This window comes from Magnolia sinica, chromosome 2 (genome assembly GCF_029962835.1).
Source record: "Magnolia sinica isolate HGM2019 chromosome 2, MsV1, whole genome shotgun sequence".
NCBI lineage: Eukaryota > Viridiplantae > Streptophyta > Magnoliopsida > Magnoliales > Magnoliaceae > Magnolia > Magnolia sinica.
In genome coordinates this window covers 123,033,696-123,052,877 of record NC_080574.1, presented here as the reverse complement: position 1 = coordinate 123,052,877, position 19,182 = coordinate 123,033,696, and the positions used below count along the sequence as shown (strand labels likewise).

Below are 19,182 nucleotides of genomic sequence, written 5' to 3'. Positions count from 1 at the left end.
TAGTCGTTGGACAAAAAACGACCCCTTTAATCGATCGACCAAAGTCGGATAAGTTCTGTTAGGTGATTTAATTTTGTAAAATTTTTAGAGTTTCTTCCTTTCTTCCTTGTTTTTATGAAAACTATGGATTCTTAGATTGGGTCCAACCCATCTAATGGATTTTCTCCTTGTCAAATTCGGAATGACCAAATGATCGTTTGGTTTTAAAATTTCTGAAATCCATAACTAGAAATTGAAAACTATTTTTCGGCATAAACCATCTTCATCCATACTATTTGCGGATCACTGTGGGAAATCCCTCAGTCAAATCACTCTAGGGTTCAAAGTCCTAATATGACTTGACTTTGGAATTCTCCAATTTAAATATCATAAACTAATACGACTAGATTTCTTAAACCCGATCTTCCAATATATAGAATTTGTGTAGAAATTACCTTCTTGTGTACAAAACTCCTCCATGGATTCAAGCAATGGGCGTAGGGCTAATCCTCCATGCTTATTGGTTAAATTTAGGGTTTTGAGATAGAAATTTATGAAAAAATAGAGGAATTAAAAATATAACACTTACGATGTGAGGAATTGATCCATTAACATATCCCTCTACTGAGAGTGCTGCTACTAACTAGGATAAGTGTTTGGTTTTGTTAATAAAGAAAAAAAATCAAATTATTAATTTATTTAGTTAATGTCTCACGTGAGTCACAAAAAATAAAGGTCGTTATAGAGAAAACTAGGGAGGAGCTTTGTTGGCGCCTTCCTTCTTCGATTTCTTTTGTTAATTTTAGTTGGTTTCTTTTTTTCTTTTTTTTTTTTTTTTTTTTTTTTTTTTTGAGATACCTATGCTTAGCTAATCTCTTCGCTAAGGCTAAGGGGTGGACCTTTTAATGGATTCTTAATATAATTAATTCATTTTTAATTTAATAACGATGGTTTGATTAATGAATTGAGATTGTTTTGATTGAATTCTTAGTATTGGTGAAAGTTTTAATATGTAAAATCCCTTGATCTATTATTAACTCCGACTATAATAGATACTTAGAATTTCTTGCAATCAATTAGTTAGCTTTTCATGAAAAATCATTCAATTGAGATTCATATCTTATTAGGATGTTTTATATTGGTTTAACTGTTCTATATTCCAATTGGAATGAATCATTATTCGATTTTAATTGAGTTATTGATTGAATTGTTGAATTGGCATTAAGGGTGGATTAATTAGGGATCCATGGATCTTTAGTTATCATTTATTATTATTTTAATATTATTACTTTGCTGGAAACCCTAATTATATATTTAATTTAGTCCTAGTAGTTTTTTTTCCAAATTAGTCCCTATGGATCGACCTCGATCTTATTGAGTATATACTATTTCGCAACCCTACACTCGAGGTAGCTAAGATCAAGTTTTTGCATTGTTGTCAAAGATAAACGGTTGAAAACACTATAGGATAAGTTTAGTTCTATTTTAGGTTAGAGTTTTATTTATGACTTAGTTTGTTTAGTTCATTTTAGAATTTTTTTTAGAATTTCTGCATTTATAATAGTTTTGTTTGATTAGTTTAGCACTAACATCCTTATGTTTTTGCTTTGGGATTATTTTTTAGTACTCGAGTGTTGTCACCTCATATAACATCCTTCTCTCACCCCTTTTTCATTACTTTCTAGATTATTATTTTGTTGCAGTTAGTAGTTTTCCTTTAGGATTTTATTTACTGTTAAGTTTAAAACTTTTAGGGTTTGTGTGTCTATGTGTTCATGCCCAAGTTAACACGTGATAACACACTTTGACTTCTAAGTGAATGAGGTTTGGTTGAAGGACTATCCATACACCATCATTTAGAAAATATATTGGTACTTGTGAATTAACCAGAAATATGGTTGAGAACAAACCAGACCAAGATGAAAATGAAGTGCATAATGTGTCACCGGTTAGTACGTTGCGTGATTATTTACAACCTGCGAGAACAACCACACCCTCTTGTATGGCTTTTTGTGAAAGCTGATAATATTGATTTCAAACTAGGTGTGATTCAATTACTTCCTAAATTCTGTGGACTTGATTCTGATAGTCCATATTTGCATCTAAAAAAATTGACCAGATCATTACAATTTTGCATTGCAATGTCTCTGAAGACATGATTAGATTAAAATTATTTTTCTTCTCCTTAGAGGAGAGAGCCAAGTCATGGCTACACTCTTTAAGGCCCAGATGCATCAGGACATGGGCTGAGATGACCAGGAAGTTCATTTAAAAGTTTTTCCTTGTCTAGAATATTATGAAACCTGATGTGCATCCACAGAATAAGTTTTGGAGCTTACCACTTTTCTTCAAGTTGACAGTCACTAATGGCAGTGATGGTGGACATGTCATAAAAAACTGAACTATCTACTGTACTGAATAAAACGTAATAACACATAACCTGAGTATTTTTATCTCCCACTAATTGAATGCATCTTTAATGCTAACCAATCCCATGTCATTCACGAATTCGTTAAGTGCATTGCAAGGCAAGCCCTTAGTGGGTTTGCAATCATCAGCTTCATGCTAATATGTTTTATAGTCACTAGACAGTATTGAATTCTATTCTTCGAAAGCAAAACTTTAAGTCTGTATGTTTCAACTTAAATAAACTTTTATTGTTGTTGGAGAAAAATAAGTGTCCTGGTTTGTCAATTAGCGTGAGCATTGAGTCAGCTAGACAGAGGAGCCCATAGGAAGATTGATCAAGCGACTGTTTCAACAGGATGTGTGCCCAAACTCACCACAAGTAAATTTTAGCCTTACATCCCATGTCCCAAAACACCAGGTAACTAAAATCCTTAAATTTTGAAAGAACATCATAGGGCTTTTGGTTAGAAAACTTTTTCAAAACTTCAGGAAAATCTTTAAGTTTTCTACCTTTGTCAATTTATCGATATATGGTTTGATAAAATCAAACCTTGTTATCGATGTCCTCGAAGCTCACTCGATATTATCGAATTGAGGATATAAGTCGTCCAACAACCACAAAGATCTCTAGACGGAATTATCGGCGTATCGATATACAGTTTGATATCATCGAAATTTGAATCTCGAGTCCATCGAAGTAGACTCGATAAAATCAACATCAGGTCTGTTGTGTCCAAAGTTCTGCTAAGGTAAATCATGTAATCTTCGATATATCAAAGAGCTCCTTGATATCCTCGGAATTCATATTTCAATGATATCGGAAGCCCTTCGATGATATCGGATTGGACACATTTTTCCAGCAAAGTTTTTCAGGTTGTCTTTCTCGGATCGAGGGTCACTCAATAAAATCGATATTCAAATATTGATCATATCGAGGCATGGTCGATGTCATCGAATGTGGACACAAAACTATCCAGCAAGCTTATAGAAAAATTTCTTAAAATTATTGATGAATTGACACTTCCCTCGATAACATCGATATTCAAATTCCGATGATATCGAGTGATGCTCGATCATATCTTTTACTTAAAAATCTTCCAAGGCAAGTCTCTCACATTTTCAAATGTCGAGGAATCGAACCTTGTGTCGATGAAGTCGGAGTTCGAAATCCAATGACATCAACGCACGTTCGATTTCCTCGACCAACTGGTAAAAGGTTTCAAAAGCGTTTGACATTTGAGTTCGTGTCATCGAGTGGCCAGTCGATGCTATCAAGAGTATACGCTCGATGATATCGACCCTGCTTGATGATTTCGAACTCTGTCAAAAATGTGACTGTTTTATATCCGTAAGAACCTTTTGCCTATTTAATGAGAGCTTGCCCTTGGTTGTTGGATAGAGAAAATAGAGAGTGCTTTTGAGTGTTTAACCTTACGTCATATACTCCAAGTCTTTTCTCTCATGGAAGTTCATCCTCCAATCCACTCTTATCATTGACATTTAATAGAGTTGATTGGGGAATGAACTTCCACATTCAAGGATCCTGTAATTACCACCTTAATGGCAGATATTAAGCTAGGATGCCTTGAATGCATACATAATTGGAGTCATCTATTTTCCTTATAGGGAAACATTTAATACAGTAGGATTCTATTATAACCTTGACCTAACCCTTCGCCATGTATTGGTACATCTTCTGAGTTACAGTTCAAGGAAGCGAAAGATTCTTCGTCAACAAAGGAGGAGATCTTTGACAATGCGCTGAATGAGCTCATATACTTATCTGTAAGTCATTAGAGTCCAGAGGACCCTTGTTATCATTTCTTCTTAGGATTGGGTCTAAGGTATTTCTCACCCCTTGCAAGTCCTCATAGGAGGCCTCTGGCGGGAGTGTACGTGGGGGTGCTTTGTGTTGACCCTCGCTCTGTGGAGAGCATAACTGGTTAGAGGTGAACTTGTTTAAAGCCTCCGGTTAGAGGTGAACCTATTGTGAAACCTCTGTTAGGTTCCTTGTGTGGATCCTTAGCCAATGAGGCTTAAAAGTCGGGTGCTTTCTGGAAGACCAGTATCCTAGACCATATTGTTCCATACGCTTCTGCGGTCTTTTCGGTCAAATTCTGGCAACCTTCGACCTTTATTCGATGTTTGCGCATGATCTTGAGCTGAGTCCTACGAACCAGAGTTCACTCAACCCAAGACTTGTACCTTAGCGACCGCGCCGCCGCCGCGGTTCTGATGGCGCGTCTCTCACACCGAGATACTCGGGCTAGGAGATGTGGGCCCACGTTCAATTCGAGGAAAACGTTGCGCGTTGCAAAACCCAAGAGAATCTCTACAACATGTCATGTCAATCAATCAATCAATCTCATCAAGGGTCAAGTACACATCACCTCACACCTATCCCCAAGCAACCTCATAAGTCAACAAACCCTTACACAACCCATACCCTTCTTACACAAATTTTCTTAAAAGTCAACAAAGTTCTTACACACCCATCCCTCTCTCCCATCCATCACTCCATCCCATCTCCTCTCTCTCTTATTTCTCTCTTCTTTTCCAAGCAACCCAAAACACCAAAATACCACACATCTAAGCTCTCCCAAACCTCCATGAGGGAGTTTTGTATGTGGTCCACTTCCTACCCTCTCATCTCCTATCTCAACTATCAAAACTCCATCATCTTCCTTTGCGATCGAAGCTAAGGAGCAAAGGAAGCCAAGGGAGCAAGAAGAAGACGGTGGGTGATCTTAGATTTTTGTCTTTCACTTTTTTTTAAAATTTAAGAGTCCATATATGTGGGACCCACCTTGATGTACGCTTTGTAACAAGAGAGGCCCATAGTGGCGGGGCCCCCCCATCACCACCGATACCTCCCTCTTTCTCTCTCTCTCTCTATGATCATGGCCCACCTATGATGTGTGTATTTTACCCATGCCATCCAACTAGGTGGGACCACCATGATGTAGGTGCATCATCTAACACCATCCAGTTTGCTGGACGGTGGGCTGGACACTAGATGTATATGATATAAATATATATATATATGGTACATATATTGTTATAATATTATATTATATTATAATATGATGTAATATTATATTACATATATATAAATATGGTATGTGTGTGTGTGTGTGTGTGTGTGTGTGTATATATATGTGTGTATATATATATATATATATTATAGTACGTGTGGGCCCCATATGGGACCCACCTGTTTGAAAGGAACGGATTGGCTGGTGTAATGCTGGTCAGCAGCCAGCTAGGTAGCTGTTGTACACAGCAACCTCTGGTGGGCCACACCACGTGGACCTCACCAGGATGTGTGTGTTTCATCTGCACCGTCCATCTGAACAGTGCCATGCATAGCCCAATGCCCCACCCTGGCGTGTGTATTATATCCAAACAGTCTATCCATTTACAGATCCAGGCTGTTCAAAGGGTGGGACGCACTGGCTTCTCAACGTCAGCAAGCTCCATGGGTCCCATGTGATAACCAGACCATTCAACTGGTGGGACCCATAGTTCATGTCAGTAAGGTCTGTGGGTACCCACTGTGAAGTATGTTTTGTATCCAACTGTCCAGCATCTGCTAGATATAGGTTGGACGCTGGTGGGCCACCCACGTGGCACCACCCCATGATGTATGGTGTACATCCACGCCGTTCATATCACGGTGGACCTTACCATGTTGGCACGTGTGGATCCCCACCATCCATTGCTTGGATGGTGGGCCACACCAACGCATGTATTTCTTCCAGCGGTCCATCTATCTGGACGCTGGTAGGTTTGATCATGAGGTGTGTGTCATATACACACCGTCCACTGGTTTTCAAACCAAATTGTCCATCTGCCAGGGACGCAGGTCCCACTACACATTAACATCAGCAAGTTCTGTGGGTCCCACATAATGTATTCGTGCATCTAAGCTATTCCGATGGTGGGACCCACATGCTGACTGATGCCAATAAGTTTTATGGGACCCACGTGATGTATATGTACGTCCTAGCCGTCCTGATGGTGGGACCCACTACTGGACAAAGTTTGGATGGTGCTGATACATATGGACAATGTTTAGATGGTGTTAATGCACCTGGACACAGTTTGGATGGTGCTAATTTATATGGACAATGTTTGGGCAGTGCTGGTCCTCATTGATGGGCCATGAGCCCCATGGATTGATAGTATACTGTGATACACATGTCACACCTACAATTATTGAAATGATTTTGGTATGGTCCAAGCCACTTGATCAGCCCATTTGATCAGCCCATTTGATTTGGCCCATTTGATCAGCCCATTTGATTCGACCCATTTGATCAGCGCATTCGATCGGCCCATTTGATGTATATAAGGCCCAATGAGACGTATGTGAGGCCCTTATGTGGGCCGAATGTAATGTATATGAGGCCTATTGCGATGTGAGATTCTACCATGATGTATGTGATGATGTTTTTGGCGGTCATGCCTTGGGAGCAATGATGGTTTAACGTCCACATTGTAAGTGCAATGATGGTTAAATGTCCATATTGTAACTCTCCCGAAGGCCCATTGTTAGACCCATACTTATAGTGTGTATGCCGTCTAGGCCCATCTTCGTTGTGAGGATAGTTCATCACCTTATAACATGCTTAGTGTAATTCCATGATTCATGATCATACGCATCATATGTATACTTGATATGAGAAGAGACTGATCATAGCATATGTTTTTGGGCAGATTGTTTATGAGCTCCTGGTTAGGCAGTGTTGCCCTATATGAGTGAACGATACGCGCAGGATTGCTGCATGACTGGATGGTATGATTCATGCATTTCACATTATGTGACACGGTTAATGTACACCCTAGCGACATTAGGGTCGTAGCCTCCACAGGCGTATCGTGGTTGGCAGGATTGGATATCGAAAATCTTGTTCTATGTGGGGTACTATAGATATCCCTGGGTGAAAGTCTCTAAATCCTTATGGTACCAGGAGGTTGCTCCAACATCTAGATCAAGTGGGTGCATGAGCGCCGAGTGCCGATTACCAGAAGGCCACGCTTTTCGCTATGTCGTGGTCCGTTGGAAGGGAGTGCGGCCTTACCCGCCCGAGAGGAGGAGGTAAGCTAGGCTAAGTTTAACCAGCGTGAGGAATGGAACCGCTATCGACGAGCCAAGTCTGATATTGACAGGCGGATAGTGAGGTCTTTTCCACTCACCTTATTGCGCGCGATGAGGCAGCAATCTAATTGGAGTATACTAGACCTCGGTGATATTCCAGAGTTGAACTGTATTGATATATGGACTTAGATGAGGATTTGTATGCTTGAGTTGCATCTCGCATCACATGGCCTTTGTATGGCCGACATCATTCATATATTACATCGCATAGCCTTGGTACGGCTAATGGTATTCATGGAATCATCAACATGTTTTGCATTACTCTGATATTGTATAATTGTATTACTACCTTGCGCATACACTTTCACCACCCTTTAAGCTTTCCATAAGCTTATGCACGACCATTGCGTGCAGGTGACGTTGGACTGCAACAGCACTGAGGTAGGAGCACTTAGTAGATCATCTTGGAGCTTTTTGTTCATCATCATTGTATTTCCATTTATGCACTTTATTATTGTAAATTTTTTTATCATAGTGGAAATGTGATGGAGTTTTTTGTTGTTATTTGTGGGTTATGCCTTTTATTATGCTTATTACTAATCAAACTGATATTGAAAATCCTCCTCGTAGCATCCAAGGATCGAAATCTGGTGAATGAGCCCTGGGAGCCGAGAATGGGGTACTATGGAGGCTTTCGGTGCCAGATTCGGTGAGTGAAAATTTTGTGAGCCCGGTTTTTGAGTTTGGGGCATGACAGAAGTTGGTATCAAAGCATAACTTGGGAATAACTAAGAACAACATTACATGTCTGCTATGAATGATTAAGTCCTGAGTTTGGATAGCTTAGCGATATTTTATTATAGAACCTTAACGTGCATACCTTCAAGAGTTTTAAAAGTTGATAGGCGCTTTCGCTCTTTCCTATAAGACATGCCGCGCAGGAGAGTGACCCAATCGACTCCCACTCAACCACCTGAGACTCCTGCTCCGCTACTTACGACTCCCGCCCTACCACCTATGATCCCCACTCCACCACCAGAGATTCTGACTGCCCAGCCTGAGGACGTCGCTCCTCTACTTGAGACCGGTGTGGATCCAACCATACCCGTGAGTGCCTCCCAGTTACAGCAGATGTTGCAGGCTGTGACGGCTGCGCTTGAGGGACAAGGCAGGCACCCCATTGTTTTACCAGCCCAGGCAGAGCAGGAGCGCGGAATCGCCCTTCTTCAAGAGTTACGATGGCTCGATCCCCCGCGTTTCCAAGGCGAGCCAGACCTAACAGTAGCTGAGAGATGGTGTTTCAATGTGGAGAAGATATTTGATATGATGGGATGTACGACCCAACGATGAGTCCAATTAGCTGTGTTCCTTCTCCAGGGTAAGGCTGAGCACTGGTGGACATCAGTCTCCCAAGTAGCAGGCGCCAATTTTGAGTGGACTTGGGAGGATTTTGTGGATCGGTTTGATCAATAGTATTTTCCTAATCACATCCGACAACAGCGAGCATTGGAGTTTCGAGGCCCTAGTGCAAGGTGATATGACAGTATCTTAGTATGTGGCTCATTTTGTAGTGCTGTCCAAATTTACTCCATATCTGGTAGATGATGAGGAGCAGAGAGCCTGCCGCTTCGAAGATGGCTTGCGTTACAATCTCGAGGTCGTGTTATTAGGAATGAGCTCCCGACTTTCGAGGGGGTCATACAGAAGGCCCAGATTTTTGAGACTGAGTGGGCCGGTTCTCAATCTAATCAAGGTCAGAGGAGAGACCGGAAGAGGCAGGCTCCTTCCAGTGACTCCCACAAGCGTCGACCACAGTAGAGGTGCGTAGGTCGCCCAACCTTCTAAGTGCCAGCAGCACCTCCAGCACCACCTCCTAGGCAATTCACCAGTACCTATTTTGGGTGCGGTGCCACGGGGCACCGTATGTGGGAGTGTCCCTGCCCCGAGCAGCAGTAGCAGTAGAGAGGTCCACAGCAGCCTCCACCACAGCAGCAGTAGAGACTCACATAGTAGAAGCAACAGCAGTCCCCACCACCAAGGCCACCTTAGCAGCAGAATCAACACCATCCTCCGAGGCTACAGCAGCAGAGGCAGTAGTTTCGACCGCCTCAATGACAACAGCAGCAGCAACACACTTAAAGGGGACAGGCACCTCCCTAGCCGGCTCAGGCTAGGTTCTATGCGGCTCAGTAGGATCCGCAATCATCTGGAGGAGTCGTTAAGGGTATACTTCCCGTCACTGCATGCATTGCTTGGGTTTTATTTGATTCCGGTGCTTCGCACTCATTTATGTCCGAGGGATTCTGTCATTCAACTGGATTGCTGACAAAGTCTGCTCGAGAGGGGCTGACCATATCGACACTCTTGGGGAAGACTACAGTATTAGGCCGCTTTTGTTCATCTTGCCTCGTGTTAATGGGAGAGATTTTCTTGCCCGCCGACTTGTACATGTTGCTGATGTCAGATTTCGATATTATCTTGGGCATGGATTGGCTTGCCGAGTACCACGCCATCTTAGACTGCTCTGCGATGACAGTCACATTCTGTATACCAGGCTTGCCGTAGTTTCAGTTCGTTGCAAAGCCCTAGGGAGAGCCATTATCTTGCTTGATGTCCTACGCCGTTGAGGAGCCTGTTGCTACTTGTATTGATCAGTTGGTGATTGTCTGTGATTTTCCCGATGTGTTCCAGAAGATTCCAGGATTATCGCCTCACCAACACACTGAGTTTCAGATCGATCTTGTGCCCGGTACCGCTCTTATTTCGAAGGCCCCGTATCGTATGACACCGTTGGAGTTGCGAGAACTGCAGAAGTAGTTGGACAAGTTGCACGAGTTAGGATTTATCCGTCTGAGTAGTTCACCGTGAGGATCACTGGTACTCTTCGTGAAGAAGAAGGATGCCTCGTTAAGGCTCTACGTGGATTATTGTGAGCTTAACAAAGTCACAATCAAGAACAAGTATCATCTCCCGAAGATCGACGATTTATTTGATCGGCCGTAGGGTGCACAGTTCTTTTCAAAGATTGACTTGCGTTCCAGTTATTATCAGATTCTGGCCTGAGAGGAGGACATCCCGAAGACGGCCTTCAGGACGCGTTATGGTCATTTTGAGTTTCAAGTCATGTCCTTTGGACTGACCAATGCACCCACGGTCTTCATGCAGTTGATGAACGAGGTCTTCCGTCCGTATCTCGATCAGTTTATTGTAGTATTCATCGATGACATTCTGATCTATTCAAGGACCCATGAGGAGCATGAACAGCATTTGGAGATTGCATTGCAGACCCTCTACGCACACCAGCTGTATGCGAAGCTGGAGAAGTGCGAGTTTTAACAGGAGGAAGTGAAGTTTCTTGGTCATGTGGTGACGAGGGAGGGTGTCACGGTGGACCCCTCGAAGGTTGAGGCAGTGCATCAGTGGGGCCAGCCCACGCTGCGTCCGAGATCCATAGTTTCCTTAGTTTAGCGGGCTACTACCGGCATTTCATTGATGGCTTCTCCTGTATTATAGCCCCGCTGACCAGGTTGACTCGAAAGGGCGCGGAGTTTATTTAGAGCGATGCCTACGCGCGAGCATTTATGGAGTTGAAGGACGCCTCACGTCCGCTCCTGTCCTCACTCTTTTCTCTGGGAGTGATGGTTTTATTGTATTTACTGATGCCTCGCATATTAGTTTGGGTGCTATCCTGATGCAGCATGGGAGACCAGTGGCCTTCGCGTCTCATCAGCTCAAGGTGCATGAGCTGAACTACCCCATGCATGATTTGGAGCTGGCTGCAGTTGTCTTCGCACTAAAGGTATGGAGGCACTATCTCTATGGGGTTAAGTTCGAGCTCTTTTCTGACCACAAGAGCTTGAAGTACGTATTCTCTCAGTCTGAGATGAACATGAGGCAGAGGCGCTAGATGGAGCTCCTAAAGGACTAGACTTTGATCTTCAGCACCACCCGGGCAAGGTGAACGTGGTGGCAGATGCCCTCAACCGTCAGCCACGCGGCTTGGTGGTGCATATGATGGTCCGGGAGTGGAGGATGCTCGATGATATCGCAACGATGATTTTGAGTTTGGCCTGTAGTCTTCTATCGTGCAGTTATCGAGCCTGTCGATTCAACCCTCTCTTTTCGCAAGGGTGATCGAGGCTCAACAGGCTGATGAGTCATTGCGGAGTTATATGGCTGAGGCAGCATCTGAGAGTCAGTCAGATTGGTAGATTGATTCAGATGGTGGACTTTGCTTCAGAGGCCGATTATGTGTTCTTGATATTCCTGAGTTACAAAGAGATCTTACGACCGATGAACATCGATCGCAGTTTTCTATCCACCTTGGCTCGACGAAGATGTACCGTGACATGAGGCGATAGTATTTTTGGGCGGGGATGAAGTGCCAAATCATCAATTTTGTGGCCAAGTGTGACACATGCCAGCATGTCTATTGAGGGTCAAATATTGCATATCAGACCCAGTTATTGCCTGGATTTATGAACATGGTACCGTTGAATAGCCCATTTTAATCATGTTTGTGTTGCAAGGTGGAATTGCGAGCTGAGACTGGATCGGGATGCTAAAAGCACAGATTTAACGTTCAGAATGCACCAAGGCAAGGGACGGACTCCAGGGAACCAAGATCGACGGAATTACACGCCAGGGATCCACGAAAATTGAGAAACTGAAACTCAAGCGGCCTGAAAGTCAACCAGAATGCAAGATCACTGGGTTTCCATCATCTGTTTGGCTCGAAACTTTATACATGGCTCGAGGACCAAAAACTAACTTTACACGTCAAATTTCAGCCATTGGATCCTCGTGAAAGTGACTGAACTAACAGATCAGTCTATAAAATCCTGATTTGGGGCCCACCCGCTGTCCGGATACTCTTTAACTTCGGCCCCCATGGCTTAAATGAAATGGGAAGCAAGATGGATGGTGTGGATTTCTCATAATCATCATAAAGTGTACATAGTACACAAATTGCAGTAAGCCGTGCATGGCAACACAGAGACCGTCCTCTGGACCGTCTCCTCTTCAAAAACAGAAACTTTGTTTTTGGTATGAAACAGAGACTGCGGACGAAATTCGGTGGGCCACCATTGTGCTCCAAACGCTTGATCCTGACCGTCCATTGTGTCCAGAGCAGAAGTTTTACCGTATCCATGGTGATCATCTGCGACCATGCATGCACACACAAGAAGGATGTGATCAAACGCAGAATGAATGGTAGAAGCAAAGATCTCATGGGCCACTGCGTTTTGAATCCAAATCCGTCCCTTCCCAAACGGTTTTTCGAGAAGAACCCGGTGGACGGCATGGATTTTGTAAAGGATAAATGAAGTGGACCCCACCAAGAACCAGCGCAGTTGCCGTGCGCAAAGCCAGCGTCCGTAAGTTCCAGACGCCGCCTGGTTTTTTTCGGCCCACTGCGTGATCTTGTCAGTGTTCGGATGGCCGATCTTCACCGTCCAAATGGTTGGGAGGGAAATTTGGACCCTACCTACGTTGACAGAATGCCCGGGCATGACCATATCCAAACACAAACCAGTCTCGCGGTTTTGCTGCGAAAGGTGTTGTGTACGCGGCCTGCCTGCTTAAAGGCTTCGCACGACGTCCGATTTTCACCAGGACTCCAGTAACCCTCATGCACTTACAGCCGACCTCACCACCATATAAGCAGGAGAGAGAGAGAGGGCTGGGGGGACGAGTGGCAAGAAAAAGAAGGAAACTGGGACGTGAGGGAGCGTAAGCAGAGTGACAGAAGGTGGCTTGGCTCGTTTTTGGGACGACTGAAGTTTTTCATGGCTGGGGAGGCTGGACGTGATCTTGGGAGCGGGCTTGGATGATTGAAGGAGAAAACAGGGAACTCCTTTTGTTTCCTTTTTCTTTTCCTTTTATTTATGTCTTTCCTTTGATGTTTTTTTCTTTGGTTCTAGCATGATCATGCTAGGCTAAACCTTTTAGCTAGGGCTAAGAGGTGAAACCTGTAGCGAGATGGGAGATTCTATTTTGTGCCTTTAATTTAAAATTCATAAACTGAATTTGATTTTAGTTGATTATTAAAGGAATATTTTTCTTAGTCTTTAATGGTCTGTTGTGACTGAAATTACAATGGGTTTGCAATGGCTTTGAGTATTTCTTTCCCCTCTTAATGTTTATGAAGTCAGGAAGCTCTGTTGTTCATCATTGTTCCATGGGCATGGTAGGATGACAGTACCCCTCCTGATCTTCATACATTGTTGGTTGGTTGGTAATTAGTTTAATTCAGTTGTTTACTTTGTCTCCTGGGCATGGTTTGGTGATGGAATCCATTCTAATTCATATACCTTTCATCTCTTAAAAACCGGATCAAGTCAGTTCAGCTTAAATTTCATAATTCTTGATGCAAGTGTAAGATCTCCCTGATCTCTACAAGTGGATCCTCTGAATCCCTAGTTTCCTTCCTCTGAATTCCTTAAGTTTTCGATAATTATTCCACAATTATTCATTAAATTCTATTTGATTTAGATTACGTCTTAGTCCAATTCTAGTTCTACTTAGTTTCAGATAACGCACAAGTATCAGTCCTTTGGGATTCGACCTCGGTCTTACCGAGTTTATTACTACATCACAACCCTATACTTGGGGAGTGAACAAGTTTTTTAGCGCCGTTGCCGGGGACTGACAGTTGCGATTCTCTGAAATTAATTAGGTTTAAAATTAATTTAAGATTAGAATTTGACTAACTTTAGTTGTAGACTTATTGGTTTCTAGAACTAACTTGGTTTCCTGTTTTGTATGATCCTGACATAAGTTTCTAAATTGGTAATTCCTTCCTAATTTCTCTACTTTTTCTACTTTTAAAATTAGGGTTTAAATTTTAGAAATTTTCTACTTCTAGTATCCTCCTATATGTAGGAAATAGTTTATTTTCAGAAACTAGGTTATTTCTTTCCCCTTTTTAGAAATTAACTTTCCATTTTTTTTCTTGTAATAATTTTCTAATTCTAACTCTTTTAGAATCTAATTTTGTTTCCTAATTTTCTACTCATAGAATTTTTGTTTAGAAACTAACTTTCCTATTGTGTAGGCCTTTAGGATAGAAATTTCTAATTCGGTAAGTTCTTTCTCTCTACTTTCTATTTTTCATATCTCTTTTTAATTTACTTTTTAGTTTAGGACTTTCTTCCTTTTTAAGGATTTTCTAATTCTATACATTCTCTTTAGAACTGACTTGTTTGTTTTCTTTTGCAGGTCCTTAACTTAGGGGCTTCAATTTGGTAATTTCTTTCCAACTCTCTCTCTCCTTCTTTCTATATTTTCTTTTCCTTTATTAGGATTAGGTTTTGAATTTAATTGAGGGTTGTGAGTGTTTCATGCCCAAGTGGGCTCGTGACAACACTCAACGTCTCTTGACTGAAGGAGAATTGGTTGAGGGGTTGATTATCCATCGCAGGACTAGACACCACTCAAAATCCCCTGAGTTAATTGAAGTTATGGCTGAAGACCAACCTCCTCTACTTCCAACCAGGGTGGAGGATTCCCAAGATGAGAACGAGGTGCATCAGGCACCCCCGCCTCGTACTTTACGAGATTATTTACAACCGGCGGGAGTGAGTATGCCCTCATGCATGATTTTTCCTGAAAACACAGGACAAATGGACATCAAGACAGGAGTTTTCCAACTCCTTCCCAAATTCCATGGACTTGAATCAGAGAGTCCATATTTACATTTGAAAGAGTTCGATGAGATTATAGCTACATTATATTTTCCTAATGTATCTGAGGATACAATCAGGCTGAAACTCTTTCCTTTTTCCTTAAAAGAGAAAGCTAAGACGTGGTTACATTCACTGCGTCCTAGATCCATTGGCACATGGAACAATATGTAGAGGGAATTCATAAAAAAATTCTTCCCACATCATAAAACGATTACCCTCAGAAAAGCAATCATGAACTTTGCCCAAAAGGAAGATGAAACGTTCTTCCAATGTTGGGAAAGGTTCAAAGATTTGGTCAGTTCATGCCTACAACACGGATTTGAAACGTGGCGCATTACAAATTTCTTCTACGATGGACTGACATCTTCCATGCGCCAAATGGTCGAGACAATGTGTAATGGAGAGTTCATTAATAAAGATGTCGACGAGGTATGGGACTACCTCGACAGTTTGGCTAAAAAAACATAATCTTGGGACTATTACCTAAAATCAAACACCACGTCTAGGCCGACTCAATTAAAGGAGAAAGGTGGATTATATCTCTTGAAAGAAGATGATGATCTCAAGTGTAAAGTGACTACGCTCATAAGGAAAGTTGAGGCCATGGAAGGAAAGAAGGATAAGGTTAATGAAATTGTTTGCGGCATCTGTGATTGCAACATTCATACAACTGAAAATTATCCTACAATACCCACCTTTCGAGGAGTATTGAATGAACAAGCTAATGCCGTAAACAACTATCAAAGACCTTTTACTGGACCTAACTCTAATACGTACAATCCTGGTTGGAAAAATCATCCAAACTTTAGTTGGAGAAATGGACAAACGGCTACCCCTCAAGGTTTCTTCAATCAAAATCCAAATCAAGTGAAACCTCAAGAGGAACCGGTTCAAAATTCTATACAAGAGCTGGCTCAGGCAATGTGGAGAATTATAGATTTTATGCAAAAGATAGATTCTCGTATGACGGTTATAGAAAAGGGGATGCTTCCTGCACAACCTCTCCCCAATCCTAAACCGCAGTACGAGATTAATGATCCCAGCTCTTCAAATCAGATGGGGCACGCTAAATCCATCACCACTCTTAGGAGTGAAAAGATCATTGATAAAACTCTTCCAGTTAGGCCCGAAAAACCTCAAGAACCAGAAGAGGACAACAATGATGGATCTAGTGATGCCCTACAAAAATTAGAACCGGAACCTCTAGAGAAGTCAGTTGCTCCGTTCCCCCAATGGTTGGTTTCACCAAAACCTCTCTCTAACTCTCAGGATATCCTAGAGGTGTTGAAATAAGTGAAAGTCAACATTCCTCTACTTGATGTCGTGAAACAAATTCCTTCATATGCCAAATTTCTGAAAGACTTATGCACGACCAAAAGACGGCAAAATATTTAAAAGAAAATCTTCTTGACTGAGAAAGTGAGTGTCATCCTAAAGCAAGACGTGCCACAGAAATTCAAAGATCCTGGTAGCCCAACCATATCATGTGTAATTGGGAACCATCAAATTGATCACGCACTTCTTGACTTAGGAGCGAGCGTCAATCTGATTCCCTACTAAGTATACAAACAGTTAGGTTTGGGTGAATTAAAACCCACCCTAACCACACTACAACTTGCTGATCGCTCTGTTCGTGTACCAAGAGGGATAATTGAGGATGTGTTGGTCCAAGTTGATAGATTTTACTACCCTGTAGATTTTATCATCCTGGACACCGAACCCATCAATAACATAAGCACTCAGATCCCCGTCATTCTTGGCCGCTCATTCCTTGCCACTTCAAATGCAATTATCAATTGCAAGAATGGTGTCATGACTATGTCTTTTGGAAATATGACATTGGAGTCAAACATCTTTTTCAATAATGGCAGAAACTTAGATGATGACGATTTCCACGACATTAACATGATTGACTCTTTAGTGGAAGATACGACACCTCTAACTTTATCCTCCGACCATCTGGAGACGTGCCTGGCCCACTCCTATGATTTTGATGATGACATGATTAGGGAGACGTGTGCCTTACTTGATACTGCACCGGTACTTGAAGTTAACCGGTGGAGGCCACAATTTGAAGAATTGCCACAAACCGATGTAGTGCCTCTACCGTCTAACCTCAAGCTGCCGAAGCTTGACCTAAAACCTTTGCCCTCTAATTTGAATATGCCTATTTAGATCAAGATGAGACATACCCGGTGGTGATCTCTGCTCACCTAGAGAAAGAACAGGAAAGTATGCTCATATCTACTCTCATTGAGCATAAAGGAGCCCTGGGATGGACGATAGCGGACCTCAAGGGAATCGATCCCTCGATTTGTACTCACCGCATATATCTTGAGGATAATGCAAAAATCGCTTGGCAACCACAACGTATACTAAATCCAAACATGAAGGAAGTGGTTAAGGCCGAGGTTCTTAAACTTTTGGACGTGGGTATTATATACCCTATATCTGATAGTCAATGGGTGAGTCCAACTTAAGTGGTCCCTAAGAAGTTCGAAATCACCATCGTAGCCAATGCTAATAGTGAACTCGTGCCAACTAGAGTCACTACTGGTTGGAGAATGTGCATTGACTACAGAAAGTTGAATACCGTCACGAGGAAAGACCACTTTTCTTTACCATTCATTGATCAGATCCTGAAAAAGTTAGCTGGTCATTCCTATTACAGTTTCCTTGAAGGGTATTCGGGCTACAACCAGATAGAGATAGCCCCTGAAGACCAGGAAAAGACCACATTTATATGTCCCTACGGTACCTTTGCCTATCGAAGGATGCCATTCGGACTATGTAATGCCCCTGCCACCTTTCAGCGATATATGCTTAGTATCTTTTCTAATATGGTGGGGCAATATCTAGAGGTCTTCATGGACGATTTCTCTGTTTACGGTCCATCTTTCAGCAAGTGCTTGGAAAGTCTTAAATGTGTGCTGAAAAGATGTGAAGAAAAGAACTTGGTACTTAATTGGGAGAAGTGTCATTTCATGGTTCAGAAGGGAATTGTCCTTGGGCATATCATTTCGTCCAAGGGAATCGAGGTAGATAAGGCAAAAATCGATCTTATCTCTAACCTACCTCCACCCAACAACATCAGAGACGTGCGATCCTTCTTAGGACATGCAGGATTTTACAGGCGATTCATAAAGGACTTTAGTCTCCTCTCTCATCCTTTATGTAATCTTCTTCAAAAGGATGCTCCGTACGAGTGGACTGAGAATTGCCAGGAAGCTTTCACCAAGCTTAAGGGCACGTTAACTACTGCACCTATCATATAGCCACCCGACTGGAGCCTTTCTTTTGAGCTTACGTGCGATGCTTCTAATTATGCTCTTAGAGCGGTTTTAGGCCAGAGAAAAGATAAGAGACCCTACGTCATCCATTACGTGAGTAGGACTTTAAATCTGGCCCAAGTAAACTACTCAACTACGGAAAAGGAACTTTTAGCCGTAGTGTTCGCCTTGAAAAAATTTAGGTCCTACCTGATCGGATCCAAGATCATTATCTATATAGATCACGCGGTACTGAAGTATCTTCTTTCTATGAATGATTCTAAGCCCCGCCTGATACGATGGATCCTTCTACTCCAAGAATTTGATTTGGAAATTAAAGATAAAAAGGGAGTAGAAAACGTTGTGGCCGATCACCTTTCTCGCCTTAATACCTCTGATTCCCTTGAGACAACCCATATCAACGACATGTTTCCTGATGAACAACTATTCAGAGTCTCCCATTCACCTTGGTTCGCTGATATTGCTAATTATCTTACTACAGGTGCCATACCGACATAGTGGACTGCGCAAGATAAGAAGAAATTTTTCACCGAGGTGCGTAACTTTTTCTGAGATGATCCTCATTTATTTAAATATTGCCCAGACCAAATCCTAAGGAGATGTGTACCAGACGATGAACATCAGAGCGTCATCTCCTTCTGTCACTCACAGGCCTGTGGTGGTCACTTTTCTGCTAAAAAGACCACGGCCAAGATTCTGCAGTGTGGCTTTTACT

At 42.2% G+C, this 19,182-nt stretch overlaps 1 non-coding gene across 1 annotated transcript; it reads right to left on the bottom strand.

Moving 5' to 3' along the window:
* Positions 1 to 15,390: 15,390 nt before the first annotated feature.
* LOC131238212 (small nucleolar RNA R71) lies at positions 15,391 to 15,497 on the bottom strand. Its single transcript, XR_009167621.1, has one exon. It is a non-coding gene; the product is annotated as a small nucleolar RNA R71 (small nucleolar RNA).
* Positions 15,498 to 19,182: the final 3,685 nt, after the last annotated feature.